This window comes from Labrus mixtus, chromosome 12, assembly GCF_963584025.1.
Source record: "Labrus mixtus chromosome 12, fLabMix1.1, whole genome shotgun sequence".
NCBI lineage: Eukaryota > Metazoa > Chordata > Actinopteri > Labriformes > Labridae > Labrus > Labrus mixtus.
The window spans coordinates 29,020,665-29,035,791 of NC_083623.1; the positions used below are offsets into that span (position 1 = coordinate 29,020,665).

General features: G+C 38.5%; 1 long non-coding RNA gene and 1 pseudogene across 1 annotated transcript in view; one reads left to right on the forward strand and one right to left on the reverse strand.

Moving 5' to 3' along the window:
* The window catches only part of LOC132984526 (uncharacterized), an 80,045-nt gene that overhangs the window by 26,963 nt on the left and 37,955 nt on the right, over nucleotides 1–15,127 (reverse strand). The window lies entirely within an intron of this gene.
* Nucleotides 6,139–10,292, forward strand: LOC132985356 (uncharacterized; annotated as a pseudogene).

The window sequence follows — 15,127 nt, forward strand, 5'->3', positions numbered from 1 at the left end:
GAGTTACTTTGACTGCATCTCTCCTGTTTCCAGCATAAGTGACAGACTTCCTAATCAAAGGTTGTAGATTAAAATTATGTCTTCCTCTTTTTTCCTTCTCCCAAGTTTCTTGCCACTCTTGCTCAAGACCTTCTTTAATTCTACTTCTGAATTCAGCTTTTCTAAATGGAACATTCACATCTGTATTAATTCGATTTAAAGCTGATTTTGCAATCTTGACTGCAACTTCATTACCCATGACCCCAGAATGCCCAGGAATCCAGACTAATCGAACTTCACACTTCAGTTTTTCAACTCTAAACAAAGTCATTCAAGTAGATGTAGATCTCCTTCCTCTTAAGGACATCAGGGCTGCAGCTGAGTCTGAACAAATCACTACTTTATCTGGTTTGACATCTTCGACCCAGTACAATGCCCAATGTATTGCTAATAATTCCGTTGTAAAAACAGATGTAAAATGATTAACTCGGTGACACATTTTATTTCTAATTGTGTCACATACACCCCAAAACCTGCCTTTCCACTCTCTGGGTCTCTGGATCCATCAGTAAATATCTTTAAAAACGATTCTCCATTGACTCATGTAGATATTTATCAACCCAGAAACTTACATCACTTTTGTTATCTTGAACAGCGGATAAAAGCGCCAAATCTACATCAGGATCTGACATTATCCAATCTAATACATTTCTGGCAGGCTGTACGCTACAAGGCGTAATGCTGCCCTCCTCCGTAATTCAACTTGTTCATCTTGGGTTAAATTCTGTGATATAGACCAGTGGTCCTCAAGAAATACAATAGAGCCCGTCCCACTTACTTGAATTCACTTCTAAAAGAAAACACAGATTTCAGCAAAAAAGTCTGAAGTCCCAAATCTGAAAACTCTTCCAACATTTCTTCTCTTTTCACTGCTATACCTCTGACAAGCAAACAAAATAGATGTGATACAGTTTCTGAGTTCCCACATGAGCATAGTCCATCCGGATGTTTGCCTATAATATTTTTAAAAAATTTCTTGGCCACAGTGGCCCAAACAACGTCGACGTCGTTATTACCAACATGTAACCTCTCCCCTTGCACGGATTCTTACAAAGAAAAATCTGATCTTACCTTTGCTTCTTCCCTCCACACCTTTCGTCACTCATTAGTTACATATTCTTTAATAATACTAAAACATTCTGGTCGTCCAAGCAATATGTCTAAATCTATATTTTCCTTTTTAAGAGACTCTTTTGCTAATGTATCCACTATTTCATTTCCATCCACCCCTGAATGACCAGGGACCTATAAAAAGAGAATATTATTTCCCATCCTCTCTATTTTACACAACAAGCACAATATCTCACATATAAAATCTGGGCGATTCCTTGATGTCCCATTTTTAATCTCCTCTCAAGTTGCTGCCAAGTCAGAGCAAATGACAGAGCTTGTTCTCTTGTTCTCGTCTATCCATCTCACAGCCCATAGGATTGCTTTCAGTTCAGTAATGAATACAGACACTCTATTAGAGATATGGATGCTTTTACAGATTTCTTGATTTGCAACATGAATTTCAAAACCTGCTTTACTTGATACCATTGGATCCAGAGATTCATCAGTGAATATCTGTAAGTAAATGGTAAATGGACTTGAGCTTATAGAGTGCTTTTCTAGTCTTCCGACTACTCAAAGCGCTTTTACACCACCTGTCACACCCACCCATTCATACCCTTTCACACACTGATGGTCCATCCATCAGAAGTAACTAATCCATTCATACACCACCACTGAAGCAGTGGGAGCAAGTGTCTTGCCCAAGGACACATTGGACATGTTGCTCAGCTGGGGATTGAACCCTCAACCTTCTGGTTGAGAGGCGACAACTCTACCAACTGAGCCACAGCCGCCCAGTGATTCCTATCACCTGGATAAAATCCAGCAGTGTAAAATCCACCTGAGGCTCTGGAAGGAACCAGAAGGGAATGGGAGACCACACACATCCCATCACACTACGAGCATCCAATTTAATATCCCTTGCAAGTTTTTTTGATGTCACTAAAGAAATGAGCCTTTCCCTCTCTTCTTGCAAACTCCCAGGAATCTTCGAGGAGACACTTGGCTGAGAAATCCTGTTTGAGGTAATGGTTTAGTTTAAACCAATAATGCAAGCTTAATTTCCTCCTTCTAATCCTTAATGATGACTCTCTCATCTCTACCTGAAGAGCAGAGATGGGAGTTGTTCTAAAAGCTCCACAACACACTCTCATGGCCTTTGCTTGAACACGGTCTAGTTTAATGAGGTTAGATTTAGCTGCTGAGCCAAACACTACACAACCATAATCTAATACCGGCCTTATCATTGCTTGATATATCATTAGCAAGGTTCCTCTTTCTGTTCCCCAGTCGCTATACAGATAGGCTCCGTAGGACATTGATAATCTTTTCACATTTACTGACCATTTTATCTGTGTGATGACTCCAAGTTGCCTTTTCATCCAACCACACACCTAAACATTTGAACACCTTAACTCTCTCAAGTGGATTTCCATATATACCAATATTTAAATCAGGAACATTTCTCTTATTTCCAAATATCCTAAACTTTGATTTGGGTACTGAAATTTTAAATCCCCATTTATCAGCCCAATCCTCCACACTGTTCAATGCTTTCTGAATGTGCACAGCTAGATAACTTTAATCTCTAAAAAATATTTAATCCAATAAAACATCCTTCCTCTAACGCCTAGCCTGCATCATACAACTGAATAAGGAGACCCTCCCTCCCAACCCAGTCTCATGTCAAAATGTATAATACCTACGTTGGTCCACAGCGCAAAATGTATTAGTTTCACAATAAGGGCTCTAAAATTGTGACATGCCTACGTTTCCTTTTGTCTGTTCTTTTGTATAGGCATACCTTAGGTCACGTGACTGCCCAGTTTTCCCCTGGTGAAAAAAAAACCATGGCGGACATCCCTTCTATTTTCGGTGGAAAATGCAATATTTTAAGATAGTTTGAGGCTTAAGTGTCGTTTTGATGGTGAATGGTAAATGGACTTGAGCTTATATAGCGCTTTACTAGTCTTCCGACTACTCAAAGCGCTTTTACACCGCAGGTCACACCCACCCATTCACACCCTTTCACACACTGATGGTAATGATCGCTATGTAGTATCATCCATCAGAAGTAACGAACATTCTTTCAGGTCTCGCTAGAAAAACGTTGGGATATTACGTTTTCTACTGTTGCTATGGTGGTTGCTATGGACGCTATCAACAACGAACCGGAAGGAAGTGGATGTTCGGTTCGCGGCTCTTAAAACGGGTTACATCAGACCCTGGACATCAAACTACGCTCCTATGCAATAAATATTGATTTCTGTTACATTTTTATGGATGTTTTTCATTACAACCAAATTTAATAAAACGATTGGAACAGATCAATGCATATTAGCAACACATTAGGACAGTCAAACCATGGACTTGGGCCAGCACCTCATTTGAGTTATTTACTGAGATCACAAAGAGGCCTAAAAGGACTCTTAATCCCAGAATCCCCTGCGGTACTTCACACCTACGCGTGAAGTAAGGGGGGACCGGAACCTCTCTCTCCTCATTGGAGGGGACCTGAGGTAGACCCCCCATGGAACTTCAAGTGCTCGGAGACACAAGCTCACCTCCTGTTTCCTGCAACAATCTTCCTTTGTTTTAACTTTTTGGCGCGCAGATAATCTGCGGCCGGCAGTGTTCCAAATCCCGAGCTCGGATTGTCCAGTGAACGCATCTCAGTTTCTCGGAGAGCGTCAGACTATAACAGATTATCAGAAAGATAACGGTCTTATTCCGTCCTGCAACGAAAGGACATCAACGGATATATTTCCACTCGACGGAGAACCAACGAAGCCGCTCTTGCCGTAAGGGACCCTCGCCGCCATCAGACGCCTCTGCACCTGGACGGACAGAAGATCTGTTTTATCGCCGGACTCCTTTTTCCTTCACCGATCGCAGGCAAAGCGATTCACAAGTGAGGCTTAATTAGGTCTGGGCAGAATTAGCTTTAGAGAGTGTTTTTAACAATTGTTTGATTGATGCAGAAACTGTAATTTTTATCTTTGTTGGACCTCCGCGTCCTGAGTTTTACCTGTTTAAAACTCTTGTTGTTCCCATTTCGGACCGCTGCGTCCTATATGTGTTTAGCGTAACAGCGTTATAACCGGGTATTATTCTTCTGATCAGAAAGGCCAGTGTAAGCCGTATTAACTTTTAGACATTAAGGCCACATTAGGTCTTTGTTAGGTGTGCACCATCGGAAGGGCGACCACGTGGGACGAAGCAATCTCCCCCCTCTTCCCCTTCTCTATCTCTCTTTCATCCACACACACACACACACACACACACACACACACGCACCCAGGTCTTTGTTAGGTGTGCGCCATCGTGAGCGACCACATGGGTACGAAGCCATCTCCCCCCTCTCTTCTCCCCCCCCCCCTCTCTCTCACACACACACACACACACACACACATTCACACCCCTTTCACAAGCCTGTTGCTTAGATTAGTTATTTGTTTGATTAAGTTCATTGATTTTTATTGGTGTTGCTTTGTTTAAATAAATTCTGTTAGAATTTAAGAGAGCAGTTGTTTGTGATTACTGGTGTATTTACATTGTGATATAAACTGGGTGCGAAGGCTTTGACCGAAGTCCGAAGAGAAGAGAGCAAGAGCTGAAGCTCTAAATTTCACAAACCAAAACAGAACTAAAAACCAAACTAAAACTAAAGATCTGAGCTCAGTGTGAACTCTTATCAGCTGGATGGGAGGAGGGGGGTCTGCAGGCAAAGAGGGGTGCCGCCCACGGGTGACTCCCATTCTGACCGGAGGACAATTGTTTAAACTAAACCGAGTTTACTCAGTAAGATTAAGAATAAGAATCTAAACATATATACGTCACCATACATTCATTTTGATATTATTTCTATCAGATCCACGTTGATGTAGGTTCATGTCATATATTTAGACAAACATTTCTATCAGATTCATGTTGAGATGAAAATCACACCATCTGGGAACATCCTCAGTTAATCCCAGCCTGTAGGTGAACAAAAACATGTTATACAGTCAACATTCTTAATAAGACATATTAATAAAGTAGGAAAAGAAGTTGGTGTCTTTAAATAACACCTTCTATAGCTAATATCAAAGAGTATGCTTTATAACACGTCTAAACGTATAATTATGAAGGTTACGTATTCATGGATATTCTAACACTAGATGGCAATAGCGCTCCACGTCAAATTCCTATTAAACATAATATAACTCTTATTCCTGTTCTGAAGATCAGATTTTGAGTTTAAAAAGATGATTACAATACATTCAATGTGACGATTACAAATATCTAGATGAAGAAAGACATAAATGTTCATTTGATGCAGAATTAAACGCTGTGGTTTAATTCAGTTCTTCAGCAGTACTTCAACAGATGGTCAATTTTTACGACTTTGCAGAGACTGGTTTCGGTCACAGTTCATGTCTTTGGGGTCAATTCGTAGATAGCAGAGTGTTCTGTTCCCGCTCGATTGTTTATTCCAGGTGTTGTAAAAGTTCATAATATCCTGTCTGAGGGGGAGACTTAAATCATTGATCAGTTCCTTTGTTCCTTGGGGAAAGTAATGTTAATCCACCGTTCTGAGTCCTGCAGGAAGAGAGTTGTAAACGTGTCTGCTGATAACGGCTACATCAGTTAAATCTTTGTCTTTCAGAGTTTGGGTTAAAACCGTTACAATAAGACTCAGCATCATGTCCACCAAAACAGATTTCAACTGTTCTACTGGGTCAGCTATGCCAACCTGCGCTGAGTGGGCAGAGGTCTCCATCTCTGGCCTCTGTTAACTGATAAAAAAAAAACAAAAGAAGAAAAAAAAAAATTAAATCGTAAAAAAAAATTATAAAATGAATCAAAATTAAAATCAAGATTAAAATTTCGAAACCAAAATTAAAATTTAAGATTAAAATCGAAATCAAAGTTAAGATTTAAGATTTAAGATTAAAATTTAAAATTTAAAATTTAAAATTTAAAATTTAAAATTAAAATTGATAATAAAACTAATGAGTTGATTTGGTTAATGAGATTGAGCTCAAATTCTAATCTGAGAAGGGAAGTGGTCCGTGTACCTTCCGTTCATTCTATTTCCAATGCTGAAACGCAAATCGGAAAACAAAAAAACAGGCATTTTTATTTTTTTCAATATATGTAGCAGATTTTAAAACCAACAAACAAGAGCCGTTTTCCATTAAAATATAGCCATAAAATTGGATTTTGTGTTGTTTTCCCATTATGGATTTGTATATTCCCAGATAAACACGAAGAATCCAATCTATGTTAATCCAAAATGCAAAAATGCGGGGATATCTGTATTATTACCGGTATTATAAGGAGAACCGGAAGCAGTATTTTAGCTTTTTTTCCCCCGCGATTAGCACGTCTTTAGCACAACAGTAGCAGATTCGGTTGGCAGGAGTCTGAAGATTGGACGAGATGGTGTCACTCGAGCCCTATGGAAATTTAATTAGAGAAATGATTGCTCAAAATCTCTCGCACGCGGACATCTCCACGAATTTATTACAATTAGGTGTGCAGCAAGGATGTTCTGAAATGAGTGTCAGGAGATTTTGTGCACATCACAACATTTCCAGGAGGGGACATGTATCCGACACACAATTAGAGGTTGCTATCAGCAGGGCAATAAATCAGGTAGGCCTAAGTTATTTTGATTTCTTTGATTTACAGAGGTGGGTAGTAACAAGTTACATTTACTACGTTACATTTACCTGATTAAGTTTTTGGGTAAATTGTACTTCTAAGATAGTTTTACATCATCTCCATACTTTTTACTTTTACTTGAGTAGATTTGTGAAGAAGAATGTATTCTTACTACACTCCATTAGGCTACACTGAGCTAGTTACTTTTTTCTTTACCCATTCACTATTCTACGCATTATTATTATTATCCCCCCTACGCATCAATTTAATGTTTTATTTTGTCAGACAGAGGGACTTCCGCCATAGGCTCTACCACCTGACTGTATTTCACATCATATCACATTTGGAAATATATGTTTCTTGTGCTGTAATTTGTTATTTTGTAAATATTTAATTTATTTTTCATTTTTATTTATTCTATTATTTTATTGATTGGAAGTACTCAAATTTACCTGAAGATTAGTATTTTGTATTTTTGTCTGATTAAATGCATGTCTTCACAGATGAATCAGATGTTACTCAACAGTTGCTTAGTACTTGAGTAGTTTTTTCCCCAAGTATTATTTGGATGACTACTTTTTACTTCTACTTGAGTCATATTATGCTGAAGTAACAATACTCTTACTTGAGTACAATTTTTGGCTCCTCTACCCACCTCTGTTGATTTATTTCTAGACTACGTATATTTTATGAAATATAAATCCATGAAGACTAGGCCTACATGTCACAGCTTACTTATGTTGATTCATCAGACAGGGTCAACATATGGTCGAAAGATGATGACCGGGTACCTGTCTGCAATGGGAGTGGTTGCTGGTGAACGCCGGGTGGGGAAGATTTTGACTCATTGTCCCTATCACGAAATGCGCAAACGTGTAAGTATCTTTTGCAAGCCTTTAATGTTGTGGTATATTGTATAATGTATTTTACTAGCTAACTTTTACTTACTTTTCCCCCAAAGGGTGCACGTAACCTTAACCCCGTCCCCTACAGTGCTGCATACATGGGACACAAAATCCACATCGACCAGAATGAAAAATTGGTCATGTTCGGAGTGACACATGTTCTCGCAATAGATGGGTACAGCAGTAAGGTCGTTGCCCATGCAACCATGCCTGTCAAGAATAACCTCACAATATATGAAGAAGTTTACAGGTTAGTCCAGTACTTCTTAACTTTTTTTTGGCTTCAGTACCCCCTTTCTCTGATTTCAGAATCCAGGGCGTAATTTTTTGTGAAAAAGTCCATGGAAAAGTTAGTCTTTATACAGACGTACCTTTATTTTTTTACTTTGTATGTAATATAAAGACTAACTTTTCTCACAACTTCACTTTTCTCACAAGTTTTTTTGTGACTTTCTTTGTGACTTTTTTCAATTTCTTTTTGACATTTTTTAAAATTGTTTGTGACTTTTTAGAAAAACAGTCGAATCCATATAACAAACTATTATACGTTATATGGATTCTAACTTTTTTTTTTGTTGTCTTTTTTATTTGTGATAGGCATACTGACCCATTGTTTCTCAAATGGGGGTCCGTGTACCCCAAGGGGTACTCTGAGGTACAACAGGGGGTACATTTTGGATTGACCAAAAGCACTGTAGTTGTTAAATAATAAAATGAATCCTGAAAAATACAGTGCTTTCGGTCAATCCAAAATGTTAATAAACCTCAAACCTGAAAGTAAAAGTAAGGTTTTGGCTTTCTTAGAATCTGTGTGCACAATTATTAGGCAACTATAAGTGTGTAGAACTATTATGCAACTGAATTAAAAACAAAAATGTTCCCATCTCACCTGTTTACATTCTTCTGTTAAAGTGAGAATAATAAACAAACAACTCAAAATTTCCAAATAAACATTTCTGACAGTAAAAAAATATATATCTGTGACCAATATAGCCACCCTTCTTTTCAATAACTCACAAAAACGGTGCACTAGTAGATTGCAATATTGTTGGTCTATCCTACATTGCACACTCAACATTTGATTGAGTCATGTTTCACTATTTTGCAGATCAGCAGTTCTTGAATATGGGATGTGGGACCAGGTCAGGGTGGACCATGGCCGGGAATTTTACTTGTCCCTCTTCATGCAGGAGATGCTGTCTAACCACAGACACAACTTGCAAAGGCAACCATATTGCCAAACTCAGTCAACAAAGGTGAGGTAACGCACTCCTTAATGTACAAAATGTGTGTGTGTGTGTGTGTGTGTGTGTGTGTGTGTGTGTGTGTGTGTGTGTGTGTGTGTGTGTGTGTGTGTGTGTGTGTGTGTGTGTGTGTGTGTGTGTGTGTGTGTGTGTGTGTGTGTGTGTGTGTGTGTGTGTGTGTGTGTGTGTGTGTGTGTGTGTGTGTGTGTGTGTGTGTGTGTGTGTGTGTGTGTGTGTGTGTGTGTGTGTGTGTGTGTGTGTGTGTGTGTGTGTGGGGCGCTACGAGGAGATCTGGCGAAAAAACACTGTGGTGAGTTGAATATCTATAGCATATCACCCGATAGGACCCAACTTTGTGCAAACCGAAATATCACTTTAACCAGATGCACCCTTGAGTGGGGGTGCTTGTAGGTACCCATACGCATCAATGGTCCTAATCAAACCTCTTCATACTGTCTGTAAACTTTTTATATCTGATATAATCCTGTTTCCTCTCACCATGTTGATTTTGCAGACTACATTTAGTGGGGATTCTTTTAATTGAGTATTGGTTTTATATTATCTACCTTTTAGTTAAAAACAAGAATTGTAGATTCTGTCTACAGAATCATACGGTAGAGCGAATGTGGGTAGAGATAAATAACCGGGTAAATTACCCAGTGAAGGAGGCCCTCATACAGCTGCAGGATCAGGAAGTCCTCAACATGGATGACAACGTGACTAGATACTGTACATCTAACCTTACTGCTGAGCTGTGAGATTGGCATAACAAGAGCTGTACATGCATGGAATGCACACAGAATCCCAGGTGAGTTAAATAAAAAAAACATGTATCACACAATCCAGTCCTTTTTTGTGAACTTTTTATTTTAAAGTTGACAGTGAATTTTAACAATAATGACATTTTGTGACCCATGCTTTGCTTCACAGGCAAAGGAACACCCAATTGTTTGGCAGCAGGAGGATGTCCAAAAAAACTGGGAGAGGAGTTGTTGCCACATGCCTCCCAAGCAGCAGACATGTACCAGCAGGATGTTGGCTCTTCACTGACTAGAGTCTCCTGCTCAACTGAGGAAGACAAAATATCAGCAGAACAACTTTTTGCTGTAGAGTACCCTGATATTTCAGTTTTATCAGATAATGTGGTAAACTATAACTTTGTACCTTTTCAAGATGCATTGCTGTATCTGATAAACATTACGCAGCAATATGCATGAATATGTCAAATAAAGAAAAGTTGGTTCTGGATATACTGTATATTTTGTTACTTTCCTTTAACAAATAAAATCAAACACTTGCTAAAATTGCAACAATAGCAATGTTAAACATTACACAATATTTGTCTTAAGTGCGACATGAAATACAAAAACTGTATAAAAATAAAACTATTCTGTATCCTCTACAGCTGTTGAACAAGTGCAAAATTCCAACTGACTTTAGAACAAGGCAATTAGCTAGATGTGACAGAGGTAATCAAGCTTAAAGTATAGAATGTGATACAATCACACTTAAAGGGTTAATCCATCTTAATTACACCAGCCAATATGGAGTGAACATTGTCAAGACTGGTCAGCCTGTGTACATTGACAGAGAACTCATCTGCCCTGCATTTGAGGCACTGGTCGGATGTCAGCATCCACTGGTCAATGCAGTTTTTGCAGCCAACAAAGCTTTTGCAGCATACGGCAATCACAGGCTCTTCCATTAGCCCTGTTTGATGATAGAAATAAAAAGGACAATACATATGCAATATTAGAGTTCAATATATTATCTTGTCTTTACTTAAAGGAACAGTTCACCCAAAAATGAACATTCTGTCATCATCTACTCACCCTCATGCCAGTTAAAACACAGGTGCAGTTTGTCCATATAACACACAAGGAGGTTGGAGCACTACTGGAGAGCAAGTGGGTCTCCATTGACTTCAACACAGTGCATATAAAGTCAATGGAGACCCACTTGCTACTTGTGTTTTAACTGGCATGAGGGTGAGTAGATGATGACAGAATTTTCATTTTTGGGTGAACTGTTCCTTTAATCTACATATTACATATGTTTAAAACCTTGGCAAGGGACAGTTTCACTATAACATGGAAAAGCAAAAATTAATGATTGATTCACTTGAACATTCAATTAGATCCTGCTTAAAAGGTAGATTTTAATATAGCTCAAACAACAAATTATGTTACAGACCTTTGCATACAATACAACCAAAGGCATCCTTCATGTGTGTTATCGTGGTGTTGGTCAGAACCAGCATGGTGCCCCTGGTGCTGCTGGCATGTGTTGACAGGTCCTTTATGACTGTGGTGACTTCACTCAGTCCTTGAGCAGCCAAGATCACTTCTTCTATTTTATCATGGACCCCCTGAAGACCTGTGGAATCCATATCTTTATTACTACAAGGAGGGTTAAAAACAAAAACAAAAAACAAATGTATTATACAATATTCACCAGTTCTGTTAAGATAACTTTTTTTCTGAGAGAGACATTATTTAAAACAATATAAAGACAAATATTGATAGGCAGTAACTAAAATGTTTACCTCAGTTTCTTTCCCTTTGTTCCTTGCTGGAACTCATGGAAGATCTGCTCTGGGACAACAAGAAACTTTTTTGCATTTTGCTTCCAATACTTGGATCCTAGCAAGAGAGGAAGACAAATCATGTAACAGATATAATGTAAACACATTTACAGCTAAACAGAATACTTTGTGGGTCAAAATAATTAAGAGACAAAGAGAGCATAGTATTTAAGTAGATGGAGCATATAGTTTATCAAACAAAGCATTTTCATTTATTATTATGCAATTATCCATTTTTTCAATTAGTACCTCTTGTCCCTTCGGAGTCCACAATCTCATTTCCCTGGGCATCAGTCAGGATGAGAGGGTCATCACTCTGCAGGGCATCATGTATTTTTGCAAGGATACCTGTGGTTTTGGCTTCAAACTCAAACAGTCTGAGTACAACCATACGGGCAGGCTTCAGTTTCCCCTGGCTGAGCTCAGCAATGAAAACAGACCTAGAAAGATTGTTGTGGGAGTGGTTTACATCAAGTCAAATCAATTAATTCCATCTCAAACACATAGCCTACATTACAATTGATCCAATTACAACTGATTCAAGTTTTAAAATTATCTTGGTTACAAAGGATCACAAAAACAAATACAATTATGTTGATTTATTCTTATGTAGCTAGCCTTGGACCAAACGAACCCCCTTTTTAATATGTAGCTTGCTAGTCAATGGTAGGGGCTCTGAGCTGATGGAACTGGGGGTACCTTTGGAAGGTGTTACTCATGCTTGCTCGCGGGGGAGTGGGAGCAATGGCCTGAGCAGGTGACCCAAGAGCAGCAGTGGGCTGTGCTATACGGTGGAACTGGAAACGGTTCTGGCCTGATAATGGAGGAGTCTGCTCGGCCACTGGTAGAGCAATATCATCCCCATGAACCTCCACGAGGTCTAAGGTCCAAGCAGCTGAAATGTCCAGCCGATCCCGGGAATATCGCCACATTGTCATCATCAGTTATGTACAGGCTAGGAGCATATACCTTTGAAAGAAAACATTGAGGAGCCTTAATCAGTCGGCTATTCGTGTGCTATACATAGCATCCTTTGATCTTAGCATGTTCTCCAAGCAAACGAAAAAAGTGTTACCTACCTGGAATATTCTGGCGATTTTATCTCCAATCATGTCGTCCTCCTTAAGCGTTAGCCTTTTGTTTCCTTTAAGAAGGATATAACTGGTTGAGTCCATTGCGCACGAGGAATTGTTACCGTACCGACACCAAGTTGAAATTAAGCTGGACTAGCACCGCGACCTTCCTGACCCTTCCTGACAAGCGGACCAATCCGCGCGATTATTTATTTATTTCCGGGCCACAGACTGAAAAGCGTAAAAATTTAAAATTTAAAATGGAAAAACAGAAATTTAAGGCCTTTCCCCGAAAACTAAAATTTGAGTCAGAAAATGCAATAGTTTTTTTAAAAAAAGGGTCATTAAATAGTTTTCCGATTTTTGTTTCAGAAATAGAAATAGAAAAAATGGCCCTAAATTTGTTGTTTGATTTGCGTTTCAGAATTGGAAATAGAATGAACAGAAGGTACACAGGCCGGAAGTACTAGTTAAAACTAGCAGAAGCTCTTGAGAGCAGGATAAAATTTTGTGAAAATAATTTAGCTGAATGAATAAGTTATCACCTAAATTGTAGCAGACTAAATGTTGAAATCAAGTTTATTGAAAGAATTTTGGAGTGAACTAAAACTTGAATTAAAATCGAAGTTGGATTTGAATCTCTGTAGAAATTCAAATTAAATCTGTGATAGAAAAATAAATTTGCGTTAAGATCACAATTGAGTGTTACCAATGTGAATCACGTTTCGGTTGCTGTAATGTTTGAATTAAATCTGGAATTAATTGTAAACAAACAGCAGATAATTTGGATTGTTATTCAAATAAAAGCTATGAAAAATAACAATAATGGTAATTTTCAAGTCAGTATTACACTGTTAAATGTAATACAGGATCGAAATTGAGACCTAAAAATCCTTTATGTTCAATAAAGGGTGTGATAAGGCGAATGAGGTTTAATGTAAATTAAAGTTCAATCCATAAAATAAATCAATTCCTATTCTAGAAGGCAGACTGGTCAATTTACTTAGTGAATTCTTTAATTCTAATTTTAAATCTCTAGGTGATGAGAAAGCTGTGTCAGTATTTTTTCAGGGAACAGACGATTTAATATATTTTAAAACTCAGTTGACCAAAACAATCACAAGATTGGAGACAGTGTCCAAATGTATTCACTCTAGTCTAGACAACAACTAAGTTCCAAACCTAGTGTCAAAGCAATTGCCTAAAACAGCCAGCAAATGGTGCTTAAGTACAAGCTACCAGCTGGTCTCACAGGGGGTGTGGTCAGGTTACCACACACAGGTGCCACTAGGGGGCGATAAGTCTCAAATATAGACTGTAAATGTACTCAAAGTAGCCTCTAATGCTACCCGAAGAAGAACACCTGAAGTGTCCTCGTACTTTTAGCTTTGTTGATGCTATCGTCTCTCTCCTTCGACAGAGGAGGAGGTATAAATAAACAGCTGTTTCGACAGCAGCGATTCTGCTCTTTATAGCAGAATGAGAAAATCCCCCGCAACAAGTTGCGTTTAAAAGTTTACGAGTAGCTAATTCGTTCACTAATAATGGGGCTCCGTGGGTTAGAGAAGATACTAGAAGCTCGTAGTTATCTCTGTCCAGCACGGCTAAACTCACTTTAATTCGGAATCTCGCGAAAGAAAGTGGTTTAGATTAGGCCATTACTTGATCAATTGGCGCATCAGCGGTGCTAAATAATGTTCGTTGGAGACGGATTCAAACTGTTACCTGAGCGCATCAGCGTCGCTTACAGAAACTCACACACTCGCTTTGACAGCGAGAGCAATTCAGCTGATCAGCTGTTTACACAGCTATTTGGCCTTTTAACCCTTTCTACTAAAAGTGATCTTCCAAAAGCAGTTGGTCGAGTTGGCCTTCCATCATTCATGACTACTAGATTCCAGTTATCTAGCATTTCTTCAATGATTGAACCATTCCTATCCCTCACCAGGCCACAGTGGGGTATGAGCATTAAAATCACCTACCCAGATAACAGGGGGGTTTACTTGACTTATAACTTCTTCAAACTCAGATAGAACTAGTGGCTTGCATGGATTATAAAAGTTCATTATTGATATCCTCCCTTTAGAGCTCCAAACTTCAATGACCAAATACTCAAGAGGAACATCAATATTTACCATTTTGTACTGATTCTCTGATTTAATAAATGTTATCCTCCACCCAACCTGTCAGGTCTATCTTTACGCAGACAAACTTATCCTGGTATAAGATTCAAGATTCAAGATTTTTATTTGTCACATGCTCATACAGATGTGCAGTGAAATGTAGAAGACTGTTCCGCAAGGCCATGCAATAACACTCAAATTACTAATACACAAATATACAGTAAAATAGAATATAATGTAAAATTTAAAAAATAAATATTTGAATATACAAAATATAGAATATAGAATAATGTAACCAGAGTCTAAACAAGGTTTCAGCCACACATAATATCTGGTTCATTCCCAAAGTCCCTGATACATTTGTTTAATTCCTGTCCATTGGCAATCAGGCTTCTATCATTCCAATGTAAGATAGAAAGCATCATAATAACACAAAACATTTTCCACATCATCGTAT